This window comes from Zingiber officinale, chromosome 1B (assembly GCF_018446385.1).
Source record: "Zingiber officinale cultivar Zhangliang chromosome 1B, Zo_v1.1, whole genome shotgun sequence".
Lineage (NCBI taxonomy): Eukaryota > Viridiplantae > Streptophyta > Magnoliopsida > Zingiberales > Zingiberaceae > Zingiber > Zingiber officinale.
In genome coordinates this window covers 102,482,067-102,495,151 of record NC_055986.1, presented here as the reverse complement: position 1 = coordinate 102,495,151, position 13,085 = coordinate 102,482,067, and positions in this window count along the sequence as shown.

Below are 13,085 nucleotides of genomic sequence, written 5' to 3'. Positions count from 1 at the left end.
AAAAAAATTATCTTTAAAAAATAATGAAGAATTCTATGGTGTTATATAGTTTTTTTATATTTTATAAAATATAATATAAATTATTGAATAATTTAAAAATCTCATTAATATTCATGAGCATATACTATGAATTATTTGTAAATTATGTTAAGGATCAAAATTTATAAATCATGTTAATAAAAAAGTTCTTATCAATATTGTAAATAAATAAAAATACTTGCAAAGGACAAACAAGCTTTAGTGCTAACCAAATAAGTTTTAGAATGTAAAAGTCTTAAAAATCAAATAAATTCAAATTAAGAGATGGATAATATATAAACAATCAAAATTTAAGGTTAATGACTCATCTGTGCTTTTTAAATTCTTGTGGTTTGTAGAAAATTTTTATAAGGTCAAATTAATCATCTTCAAAATTAGTCGAATTGTATGTAAAAGTTGGACATCTTAATTATTAAAAAAAAAAAATCAAAACTCAATTTTGTAAAAAAGTAATCAAGCTAAATTTGAACCATTGTTTTAAAGGTTTAGTTTATCGTAAATTCAGTTTAGCTTCATTCAGTTATCTCTTCAAATAAACTTGAACAATATGAAAGTTTGACTCTTCTATGACTCTAAATAGGAGGATATTTCACTATTTCATGAGTTTTGATAAGTGTAATAGTCTCTCCCTTCTTTTATATCGTGGCCTAATCTAGCACATGAGTCGTGCTAAACCGATATGTATCCCATGCATACTGAGTCACCATGGTCCAGCTTGAATATAATGCAGACTAAGCCGAGCTCAACTTGGTATGACATATTTTTTTTCTTTAACACAGATACAACCCAAACTAAGTTAGATCATTTGCCATCAAACCCAATTTACTAGAACAATACAAATAGCATATTCGAGGCCGAGTTTGTATGTTTGCCATCAGTTATTGGCAATGCAATCTTTTTGTTTTGTACTAGAACAATATTGAAGTATTGCCCATTAGGCTAGAAAATAGCATTTGTATTTAAGGAGAAAATGTAGAAAACAATTAATTAATTTTTATTATCTTATCGTAAGTGAACTCACACCCCATGAATTAACATACAAATATATCAAAACAATGCTGACTTTAACACACTAACATAAAAATACATTACCAGCAACAACCAACTACTTTTACTATACTCTATTGTTTTTTTTTTTTAATACTGTGGTAGAGAATTTTCGTACGACCATCAGTGACTTCAGCAGAGATCACGGCCGTTGGACGACGGATTTCATCTTTTTATTATCATCATAGGAAACCCGGAGAGCCTTAGTAAAAAATAAAAAACTTGACACATAAATTTTAATATTAAAAATCAATTTTAAATATTTATTTAATTTCTAACTTCAACATAACCTCCAACACGTACACGGTCGACTATTTTTACTGCGCTCCATTTGATTTTCACCGTGGAAGATCATTCTTCCTGAGCTGCTCTTGGACAGAATTTCCGTATGCTTGCTAGTAAATTTGGGAATTAGAATGGCAGGATTTGCTCCGGTGGTAAATGAATCAAATATTTAAGAATAAATTTAATATTTAATTTAATAAAAATTTATTTATATTTATTTAATATATATAAAATCAATATTTTATTTCTAATCGCCGATTGCTCAGCCAACTGCTTAGCGAACTAGACTCCATTGTATTTCCACTGTAGTAGATAATTTCATTACTCCTCGTGCGGTGATAAGGAGGGGCTCATCCTATGGAGGATCGTTACCACGATGGAGGTCAAAGTCAGGACGATCAATGTTCCGATGTCATCGGTCGATCGAACGAGTAGGTCGCCCGACCGAGAGAAAGGGTGACCGATCTAACATCACCTTTGGCTCAGCAATGCGCCGAGCAGCTGATGCTCAATAAAGGAGTGCCAAAGATATCACAAGGCAGGTCGAGCGACAGGATTCGGGACATGCGCAGCGGGATATCGGCCGAGTGGATGAGGCACAGGTGCGGTGGAGTGCTAGCCGAGCGGACGGGTATACCTGATCTGCTAAGTACAGGCCAAGCGGCATGCCCGCTCGGCCTAACGACGGATCCACAGTGTCATCCTTTTAAGAGTTAGTGCTGCTGACAAGCAGCATGGTCAAACAGAAGATCGTACTGCGGAAGCTTCCACTGTCACTTCAGAGATATGCTTGGCCTATTAAGGTACTGTGTCAGGGATACTTTACTGATAAGTCTTTTCAGGAAAATTTGGGGAAATGTGCTCCCCTTGGGAAGCGTACACGTGCGCTACAGGAGCTCTATATAAAGGGGGCCCAAGCATCAGCGGAGGTATGCGCAATACATTGTTGTTGCTACTGTTCATTCTTATTCCTGTTGCTCCATTTCACTGCATCGTCGGTGACTGACTTGAGCATCGGAGAGCCAACGACAGAGACTCCTTCCTTGGCTCGGCACTGACGTAATCTGTGTTGTAGGGCAGAGCGGAGTCCACAGCGAGTCAGCAGGAGCGTCACACCCCCAGCATTCCGTCTCTTCGACTTCCGGACAGAATCATATTTGGCGCCGTCTGTGGGAACGTAGCTTGCATTCGAGTTGAGAAGATGGAAGACGCTGGACGACTCATGATGGTGACGCTCACCAAGGAGGAGCTCGACATGCTCGTGCAAGCCTGAGCGGCGATGATAGTCGAGCAACAGCAATAGCAGGCGTTAGCCGATCGACAAGCGCTGTAACCGGCGACGTCAGCGGCAAGAGGACGAGCGGGGTACGAGGACCGCCCGAAGTAAATTTCCATCTATGGACAGAACATAGGGCCGACTAGCACACATGGCAAAGCGCCGCCCGTGTTGGTTGCTACTCGGAAAACCTAATGGTTCCACTGTACAAAAATTTTGTACGAAGGTCTGAACCTTTTCCTAGCTACCATGTGTTCTTTTAAATTAAACTTGGATCGCCTGCGGAACTTAACACGTTTGATCCAGAGTTTAATCTATTTGTTCTTTTAGGTTTAGACTTGGATCTCCTGCGGAACTTAACACGTTCGATCCAAATCACGTAGGTTATTAATTTCATTAAATATTAGTTTACAAAATTGGCTTCCAGGACTGCATGGCGAGGAACATGACCTTCTTGGATATGGGAACAACCACCACCGCCTAGACTGTAACAACCCACCCTTCTTACTTCTACTCTCTAAGGGCGAATGTTACCTAACTACAACTCTCTATCTAGTGTCACTGACGCTATTATTAGAGTCAGTTAGATTTATCACGGTTCAGAGGAATTCCTACCGAAAAATTTCGGCAAAGTCTCCCCTGTACCGGTGACCAAATCTATAATACACAAGATATATACGCAGCCACATGCGGCTGGAACACATTTTATTCACAACCACGCAGTAATAAATTCATACTATAACCAAAAGACTAGACTAGCAACAAGAACTAAACACAACTCCCAGAATAGGACATAAATAAGCTACAATACGAATCAAACTCAATCACAATCACATAAACTTCATAACAGTATTTAAAGAAAAGAACTAAAGCATAAACTCTAATCATTAGGTCATGCAAGCTTGCTAGCACTCTCTGGATCTCTCCATAGTCCAGTCACCACACACATTCATCATCACCACCACCTTGTCGCCTCCCTTCATATCTTAGCTTTTCCTTTATCTGCAGTAGGAGGAAAGAAAAGAAGATCTATAAGCGAAAACGCTTAGTAAGTACTAATCTATCTCATAAAAACTCGAAGCGCATAAAAGAAATGCAATAATACTGAAACTGAAATGCTAAAGCAAATCTGCATGTACTCATGGTATACAGAAATAAAACTGAATACTAAACATGCTCACTAACTGACAGGAAGGTAATGAAACTACTACTGTAGGCTTAGAATTAAAGAAATAAACTTTTATTGATTCTAAGCATAAACTTGTTTCATTTTCTTATATCTTTATACCAGAAATTAATCTTTTAATTTCTCTTTCACTTTCTTCTTCTTGTTCTTCTTACTTTTCTTTTCTTCTTTGGGCCCAGGCTTAGTACCATCTTTATTTTGCGCGCTCTCTAATAGTGACTGAGGTAGCGAGCCTCTAGTCCTATGAGGTAAAGACCTTGGTCTTACCAGGGCCAAGACCTTGGAATTGGTCACCTGGATTTGTTTAACGACAACCTTGGAAGTCGGGTACTAGCCTCTTACTTTAGTTTACTTGTTATCTCTTTTTAACTAGACCTTGGTCTTTTTCTTTTTTCTCAGTTTTCTCATAATCCTTTATTAGAGTTTATTGGAATCCTTTAGATATACCTAACAAGTGTAGGATTACGATTAACTAAGCATGCTATATAAAAACAATACAAGGGAAACAAATCTAAACTCTCTCTAAGCTTGTTATAAAACAAAGCAACAGAAAAACAAATCTGAACTTTCTAAACATGCTGTAAAACAAAGGAAAAGAAAGCACATCTGAACTTACTAATCATGCTCTAGAATAGAGCAAAAGAGAGCTAGTTTGAACTTTTAAAACATGCTGTGATAAGAGCAAAGAAAGCTAATCTAATCTTACTAATCATGCTATAAAATAGAGCAAAAGTAAGCTAATTCAAACTTGCTAATCATGCTATAAAATAGAGCAAAAGAGAACTAACTTGGACTGTAAAATAGGCTGAAATGCAAGGGAAAGAAACCTGCCGTTCATGCTTGCTGGATAATAAGAGTTTCACCCAAAAATTTAAATGAAAGGAAAAAAAACTGTTCGGCCATGCTAAAGCCGCAACTAAAGGTTTACTACATGCTCAAGGAAAATAATTTAGGAATTTGTTCGTTCCCTTAACTAACACTAAATCTAAACAATATGGGAATTTACTGCACCTACTAAAGGAAACTAGAAGCTTAATGGATAATAAAATTCTGAAATGTTTCATTTGTTGTGATAAACCTTTGACTACTAAAATGCCACCTCAAAACCAAATCTGAAATACACCAAGGCTGTTCAACCAATTAAAGCTTGCTGGAAAATCTAACTAAATACAATCTAAGGCTGTCCATAACTGTAAATTTAACCACATCATGCATCTAAACTGTCAATTTATCATAAGTAAGCAATGTATCCTTTTTAGAACTTCACCCTATGCATCAACATTGAAATTATCCTAAGGAAACAATGAACCACAACTGCTCATTACATGCATTTCTCCATTTTCTTCAATTCTGTCCAAAAACTATAAAACTCCATATAAACTGATCATGCCTATTAAGATCCCAAACATGTCTAAATCTGATGTACTAATCATAAGGGTGTAAGGATTCAAACTACATGCTCAAGCTATACAAATCATCGGATTTCACAGCAACTCCAGGAAAATTACTCGTGCTCACAACAGCAAAGTAAAGAGAAACTGCCCATGCTTGCAAACAGCAAGGAAAAAAAATCATCCAGCAAAGGAAAATTATACCGCAAGGGAAAGGTCTAAACAACATGCTAGATTAAAAACCAAACTTGCTGGTTTTAAAAACTTCTCATACTCACGGCAGAAAACTAAAGAAACCAAAAATCTTTACAACGTGCCTTGAATTCAAAATGAACAAAGAACACAATTTCTTGACCTTAACATGCTATGCTCATGAAAATGAAAGGGCAACTTGCTGTGCAGCCCAAATACTAAGTCTAGGGTTCATGCTAGGCCTCGGAAGCAAGGAAAAATCAAACGAAAAACCCGAAACAACTCCTACCGCAGGTGAGTAGTACTTACTTAGGGTTTCTTGCACTTACAACCGGAAAGAAGGAAAGGAAGCTTCTAGGGTTCGGGTAGCTACTTTTCCCGACGATCCCTTCGTGCTCCCAAGTTCTCCTCTGTCGAGACAACCACCCGCGGATGAAAACTAGCCGGGAGGAAGCTTCGCCGGCGCCGAAAATAGGAACCTAGACTTTTCTTCGCCGTCGCCCGAGCAGGAGCAAATCGCCGCGCCGCGCGTGAGAGGAGAGGAGATTCGGGAGAAAATGTTTGGTTTTTTGGAAAATCCAAAACCTAATTCCCTTTTATATATAAGGGTTTTATTCCAAACTATACTATATCCTTAATTCTTTCTATATAGGGTTAATAGAAATCTCCTAGCTTAGTTGGTCAGGCCGGTTTTGGCTTGGGTCAGTCTGACCCGAGGTCCCGGGTTCAAACCTCGCTTCCAATGCTTTTTGCCTAAACTTCTTTGGTTTTGTAAAAATACTAAACGACCTCCAAAAATTACGCAAAAATATTCTAAAAATTTATAAAAATCTCTAGAATATTTTAAAAGCATTTCCAAATATTTTTATGGACATTTGAAACTCGAGATAGGGAAAATTGGGTCGTTACATAGACAAAGCCTTTTAAGGAAAGTTAATATTTAATTTCCTTAAATAACTTTAGGTCAACCGAAAAGAACAATCAAATCACAAGGAAAAGAAAAACAAAAGAACACTACATCGAAAACTAATTCGAAAAACTAGAATCACATGCCTCTTGTATTTGGTATTTTTACAAAGAAATAAAACTAGTAAGATGCGGAAAATAATTACTAGTTATACCTTTCTTTGTATACTTTAACGACCTCTTGATCTTCTATCGTATTCCTCTTCTAACCTCGGACGTTGTGTGGGCAACGATCTTCCGAGATGAGAACACCAAGCACCTTCTTCTTCCTTGCAAGTTTCGACCATCAAAACTTCTCCTAGGATGAAGAGGTTCGGCCACCACCACCATGCTCCAAGGGATGCTAGAAACAAAGCTTTCTTTCTCTCCTTCTTCTTCTTCTTCTCTAAACTTGATCCGGCCACCATATGAATCTCCACAAGAAGGATGAGGTTCGGCCATCAAAGAGAAGAGAGGAGGAGAGGATGGTCGGCCACACCAAGGAAGAAAAAGAGGGAGAAAATATAATAGAGTTGTTCTCATGAAGGCTCCTCTACCCCCTCTTTTATAATCCTTGGTCTTGGCAAATAAGAAAATTTTAATAAAAACTTCCTTAATTCCTTTGCCATGAAAAATAAATTTAATTGATATAAAATCAATTTCTCTTTTATTAATCAGCATGACCGACACAATAATCTAAGCAAAGGAAATTTAATTCAATCAAGAATTAAAACCTTCCTAATTTGTTTCCAGAAATTTTAAAAATAAAATTTCTCTAACAATTTATCCCTTCATGGTGATTTATAAAAAGGAAATTTATAAATTAAAATCTCTCTTTAAATATGTGGATGATTTACAAAAAGGAAAGTTATCTCTAAAAATTAAAATCTTCTTTCAATCTACAAATAAGGAAAGATATTAAATCTTTTCTTAATCTTTTTGTAGAAACTAATAAAAGAGAATTTTTAATTTTTAAACTTTATTTTAAATCATGAACATGATTAAAAGGAAAGTTTTTACCAAAATTAAAATCAACCTTTTAATCTACAAATAAAGAAAGAGATTTTAACTCTTCTCTTAATCTTTTGTAGAATCTTATAAAAGGAAAGATTTAAATTTTTAAACTCTCTTTTAAATCATGTTATCCACATAAGAAAAAATTTTAAAATTAAAATTTCTTTTTATTTTAATAGGGCCGACCACCTAAGCTTGAGTTCAAGCTAGGGCCGGCCACATGAATTCACCCATGAACCAAACCATGGCCGGCCCTAGCTTGGTTTCCAAGCTAGCTTGGCCGACCCCTATAGGATGGGTAAGAAGGTGGGTATAGATGGGTATAGTACTCTATAATTAAGAGGCTACGATAGGGACCGAGAGGAGGAATTGATTTTGGTCTCCCGATGAAATTAAGCATCCCGTGTTCGCCCCGAACACACAACTTAATTTCATCAATAATAATTCATTCCACTAAAGAATTATTATTGCACTACCACACCAATCCCAAATTACATTTTTGGGCTCCTTCTTATTATGAGTGTGTTAGTCTCCCTGTGTTTAAAATAACAAATGTCCACTAATTAAGTAAGTTACTGACAATTCACTTAATTAATATCTAGCTCCAAGAGTAGTACCACTCAATTTCATCGTCATGTCGGACTAAGTCCACTTGTAGGGTTTAACATGACAATCCTTATGAGCTCCTCTTGGGGACATTCTCAACCTAGATCACTAGGACACAGTTTCCTTCTATAATCAACAACACACACTATAAGTGATATCATTTCCCAACTTATCGGGCTTATTGATTTATCGAACTAAATCTCACCCATTGATAAATTAAAGAAATAAATATCAAATATATGTGCTTGTTATTATATTAGGATTAAGAGCACACACTTCCATAATAACTGAGGTCTTTGTTCCTTTATAAAGTCAGTATAAAAGAAACGACCTCTAATGGTCTTACTCAATACACTCTAAGTGTACTAGTGTAATTATATAGTTAAGATAAACTAATACTTAATTACACTACGACCTTCCAATGGTTTGTTCCTTTCCATCATGGTCGTGAGCTACTGTTTATAATTTATAAGGTACTGATAACATGATCCTCTGTGTGTGACACCACACACCATGTTATCTACAATATAAATTAATTGAACAACTACATTTATCATAAATGTAGACATTTGACCAATGTAATTCTTATTTCTAGATAAATGTTTATACCAAAAACTAAGCTTTTAGTATACATCCTAACAATCTCCCACTTATACTAAAAGACTAAGCTACTATATCTGCTGCCATACATCTGATTCCCAACCCTTCAACATGCCCATCAAAAGCTCTTGCCTTAAGGGCCTTAGTGAAAAGATCTATAGGTCATCATCTGATGCAATCTAGGCAGCAATAACTTCTCCTCATTTATACGATTTCTCGTATTGGGTGGTACTTGTGCTCTATTGTGTTTACTTGCCTTATAGACTCATGGTTTCTTCGAGTTTGCTACTGCACCACTATTATTACAATAAATTGTAATAATCTTTGGACAAACCAGAAATCATATCTAAGTCTATCTTGAGGTTATTGAGTCATTCAGCTTTTATGGCTACCTCAGAGGTTTGCCATATACTCAGCTTCTATGGTGGAGTCCAGAAAAACACATATGCTTATCACTCTACCATAGTTATGACTTTACCTCCTAAAGTAAACATAAAACCCCGAGGTTGACTTATTATTGTCCCTATCCGATTGGAAGTCAAAATCCGTGCAACCCACAGGGACCAAATTAACTGCCTTGTAAGCTAGCATATAATCTCTAGTACCTCTAAGGTACTTCGATATATGTTTTACTGTAGTCCACTGTCCTTGTCCAGGGTTACTTTGATATCTGCTAACTATCTCCTTGGCAAAACAGATTTCTGATCTCGTGCATAACATACATTAGGCTTCCGACAGCCGAAGCATAAAGAACTGTCTTTATTTCCTTTATCTCCTTTGATGTCTACGGAGACATATCTTTAGATAAAGTTACTCCATGCTAAAAAGGTAAGAAACCTTTCTTGGAGTTTTGCATGCTTAAAACGAGCAAGGATTTTTCTGATGTATGAAGCTTGGGATAAGTAAAATATTCTTTTCTTGCGATCCCTTATTACTTTGATCTCAAGAATATATACATTCTCCCGAGTCCTTTATATCGAATTGTTTGGACAACCATACCCTTACTTTTGACAACATTTTGATATTGTTTCCAACTACCAAAAATGTTATCTACGTATAGCACAAGAAATGTCATCACATTTCCATCACACCTTTTGTATACATAAGACTTATCGGGTTACTAAATAAATCCATAGGTCTGGATTACTTTGATAAACCGGATGTTCCAAGACCTTGAAGCTTTGCCTCAGTCCATAGACTGATTGAGCTTGCATACAAGATGCTCTTAGCCCTTTGCAATGAACCCTTCTGGTTGCTTTATATGGATGCTTTCTTCAAGACTTCCATTAAGGAATGCTGTCCTGACATCCATTTGCCAAATAGATAAAAGAATCCGGATAGACTTAAGCATGGCTACCGGTGAAAAGGTTTCATTTTTCAACAAGCCTTGCTTTAAAAGTTTCTACCTTCCTGTCTATCCCTCTTTTCCTATTATAGACCTTTTTACACCCAATGGCTTTTACACCATCTGGTGGTTCTACAAGCTTCCAGATTTTATTAGAATACATATATTCTAATTCTGTTATTCATTACTCTTTGCCAAGATGCTGCATCTTTCTCTTGGAGTACTTCATCATATGTCCGGGATCAAGCTCATGTTCATTTGGGATCAAGTCCAAAAGACTCTCCCAAAACATGAATCTCTTAGGTTGTTTGACAACCCTCCCACTACGATTAGGCACTTGTCTATAATTGTGTATCAATTGTGATACGTGTTGCAGTTTCTTGTGATATTTCATCTTGTACAGTTGGTACTAGATTAGACGTGTCCTTTATTAATAACAAATTTACTTATGGGCTTGTGGTTCATTATATAGTCATCTTCTAAAAATCAGTCATTGATGCTAACAATGACCTTCTGATTTTGAAGACTATAAACCTACTTTCGTTTCTCTAGGATAACCCACAAATAAGTGAATTCCTATCCAACTTATCATTGTCTCTCTTCAGCATATGTGCTGGACTACCCGAATCCGAATATGCTTCAAAATAGGCTTACGCCTATTCAGCAATTCTATATGAGTAGAGAGTTCTGACTTTGGAAGGTACTATGTTCACTTTCTTTTTCAGAGTATATCCTTAAAACGAACTTGATAATTTTCTGAATAACTCATCATCAATCTAATTATTTCCATAAGAGTCATATACCTTCTTTCTACTACACCATCTGTTGGGGTGTACCAGGTGCAGTTAGTTGGAATTGAATCCCTGCTTTTGATAAGTAACTCCTAAATTGTCCCAAGAGGTACTTGCCACTACGATCTTACCATAGTGACTTGATACTTTTACTTTAACGTTTCTCCGCATCAGCCTTATACTCTTTGAACTAATCAAAGCATTTAGTCTTGCGACACATTAAGTAAATGTATTTGTATCTTGAATAGTTGTCTATAAAATAGACGAAATATTCGATATTACCTCTTGTCTGGATAGTCATAGGATCACACAAATCAGAATGAACCAATTCCAATATATCTTTGGCTCCATACCCCTTAGACTTTAAAAGCTTCTTGGTTATTTTTCCTTCCAAGTAAGACTCGCAGGTTGGAAAGATTTCCACTACTAATGGACCCAAAAGTTCATCAGCTACCAATGAATCATACTCAAGTTAATATAACCTAGCCTTAGATGCCAAAGATATAATTGGTTCATTTTCGAAGGTTGCTTTCTCTTAATAAAGTTAGAGGATGTGTTATCAATTTCCATTTATTACATCGTGGGAGTTATTGGATTATAAATTGTCAACCAATGTACCAGAATAGATATATTTTCTATTTTCTTGACAACAACTTTGTTATCAAAAATAGACACAATATCTATACTTTAATAGTTTAGAAACTAAAAACAAGTTCTTTCTAAACTTAGTACGTAAAGACAATTTCTAAATTCCATATTTTATTCCTATCAGAGGATAAGCATCTCCCACTGCAATAGCTACAACTTTTTGTAGTAGTGCCCATGTAAACGGTGATTTATCTTTCATATAGTTATCGGGTTTCCTGGAACCCCTGCAATGAATTGCAGACATAATCAGTGGCTCCTGTATCTACACGATAGATAATACCACTAAACATGTATCAACTAATGAATAAAATATACCTATCTTGTTCTTAATTCTAAGAGGACAGTCTACCTAAATGTCCAAGTCCTATTTCCAATCATTACAATTGAGACTACTAAGTCTTTTCTATAGTATAACAACTAGGAGATTGACAAACATTTTAAATCCTAAGAATCACAAAAATATTTGGTCAAGATCAACTCCTTAAAATCCCCATGAATTTTGTATGTCACGATAGTGTGGACGTATACACAATCAAAGAGGAGATATTATCCATTAATTTTATTATCTCGTCAACTTTACTTTATGACGAACAAAATTAATAGTTGATCTGTATTTGGTCAAAACTTTTGAATTTAAAATAACATTGATTCCTCAAACAATATTATTTAAATTCACCAACACCTCAAACACCGTGAATTTTGCATGCCACGATAGTGTGGACGTATACAAAATTAAGCATTTGTTAGAGGAGGGGTTTACCCATTAATTATCTTGTCAATAAATCTTTATGACAAATAAAATTACCTCAAACACCGTGAATTTTGTATGCCACGATAGTGTGGACGTATACAAAATCAAACATTTGTAAGAGAGATTTTTAATTTTATTATCTTGTCAACCTATTTATTTGACAAATTAATAGTTGATTTTCTTTGGTCACACAAATAATAGCAGTGACTCCGATGGGGAGGATACTATTAGACGTGCCTAAGTGTATACTATTACTTGACACTAAGTCCATTAATAAGATTGTGCCCCTTCTGATGGGGAAGATCACACGCTCTTAATTAACTTCCTATAGTCATCCAAAATGGAAGTTTAATCTAGTGATCCGCAAACAAGCTCATCCGATATGGAGGAAGGCACTCAGAGCCAACACGCAAGCTTGTTGTATCACTTATAAACCAGTAATGGAGACTGTGGAATTTATTTAAAATAAATCCCTCTCCCACTTAGTTATTTAAAATGAGGAATTTTGACTATGCTAGCCTACCTAACATGCATACTAACAAGCACACACAACACAGCATAAAAAGCAATAAATAGAAAAACTAATTTTCAACTATTATGGCTTTTATCTATGGTTGTCCTCCATGTGTCACCAACCCTATCTGCTGCCATCTTTGGCCACCGCCACCGGGTCTAGTTGTCGCATCCATCTTGCTCCTTGTTCCGCTGCGCCTCTGATCCTCAAAAGGTTCCACGCCTTGCAAGATTCGATCCACGACATAAATAGAATTTTAGATTTTTTGATCCTATATTCCTCGAAGGAATGTATATGTATCTAGATCAAAAAAAAAAATCCTAATAAAACTAAATACAGCTCTTGCTGTATTTTATAATACAATCATGCACACACAATAAAATGCCCTTGACATGTCCAAGGGTCCAATCACACACACAATATCTATAAGTCATACTAGTTGGATCCTGCATCCA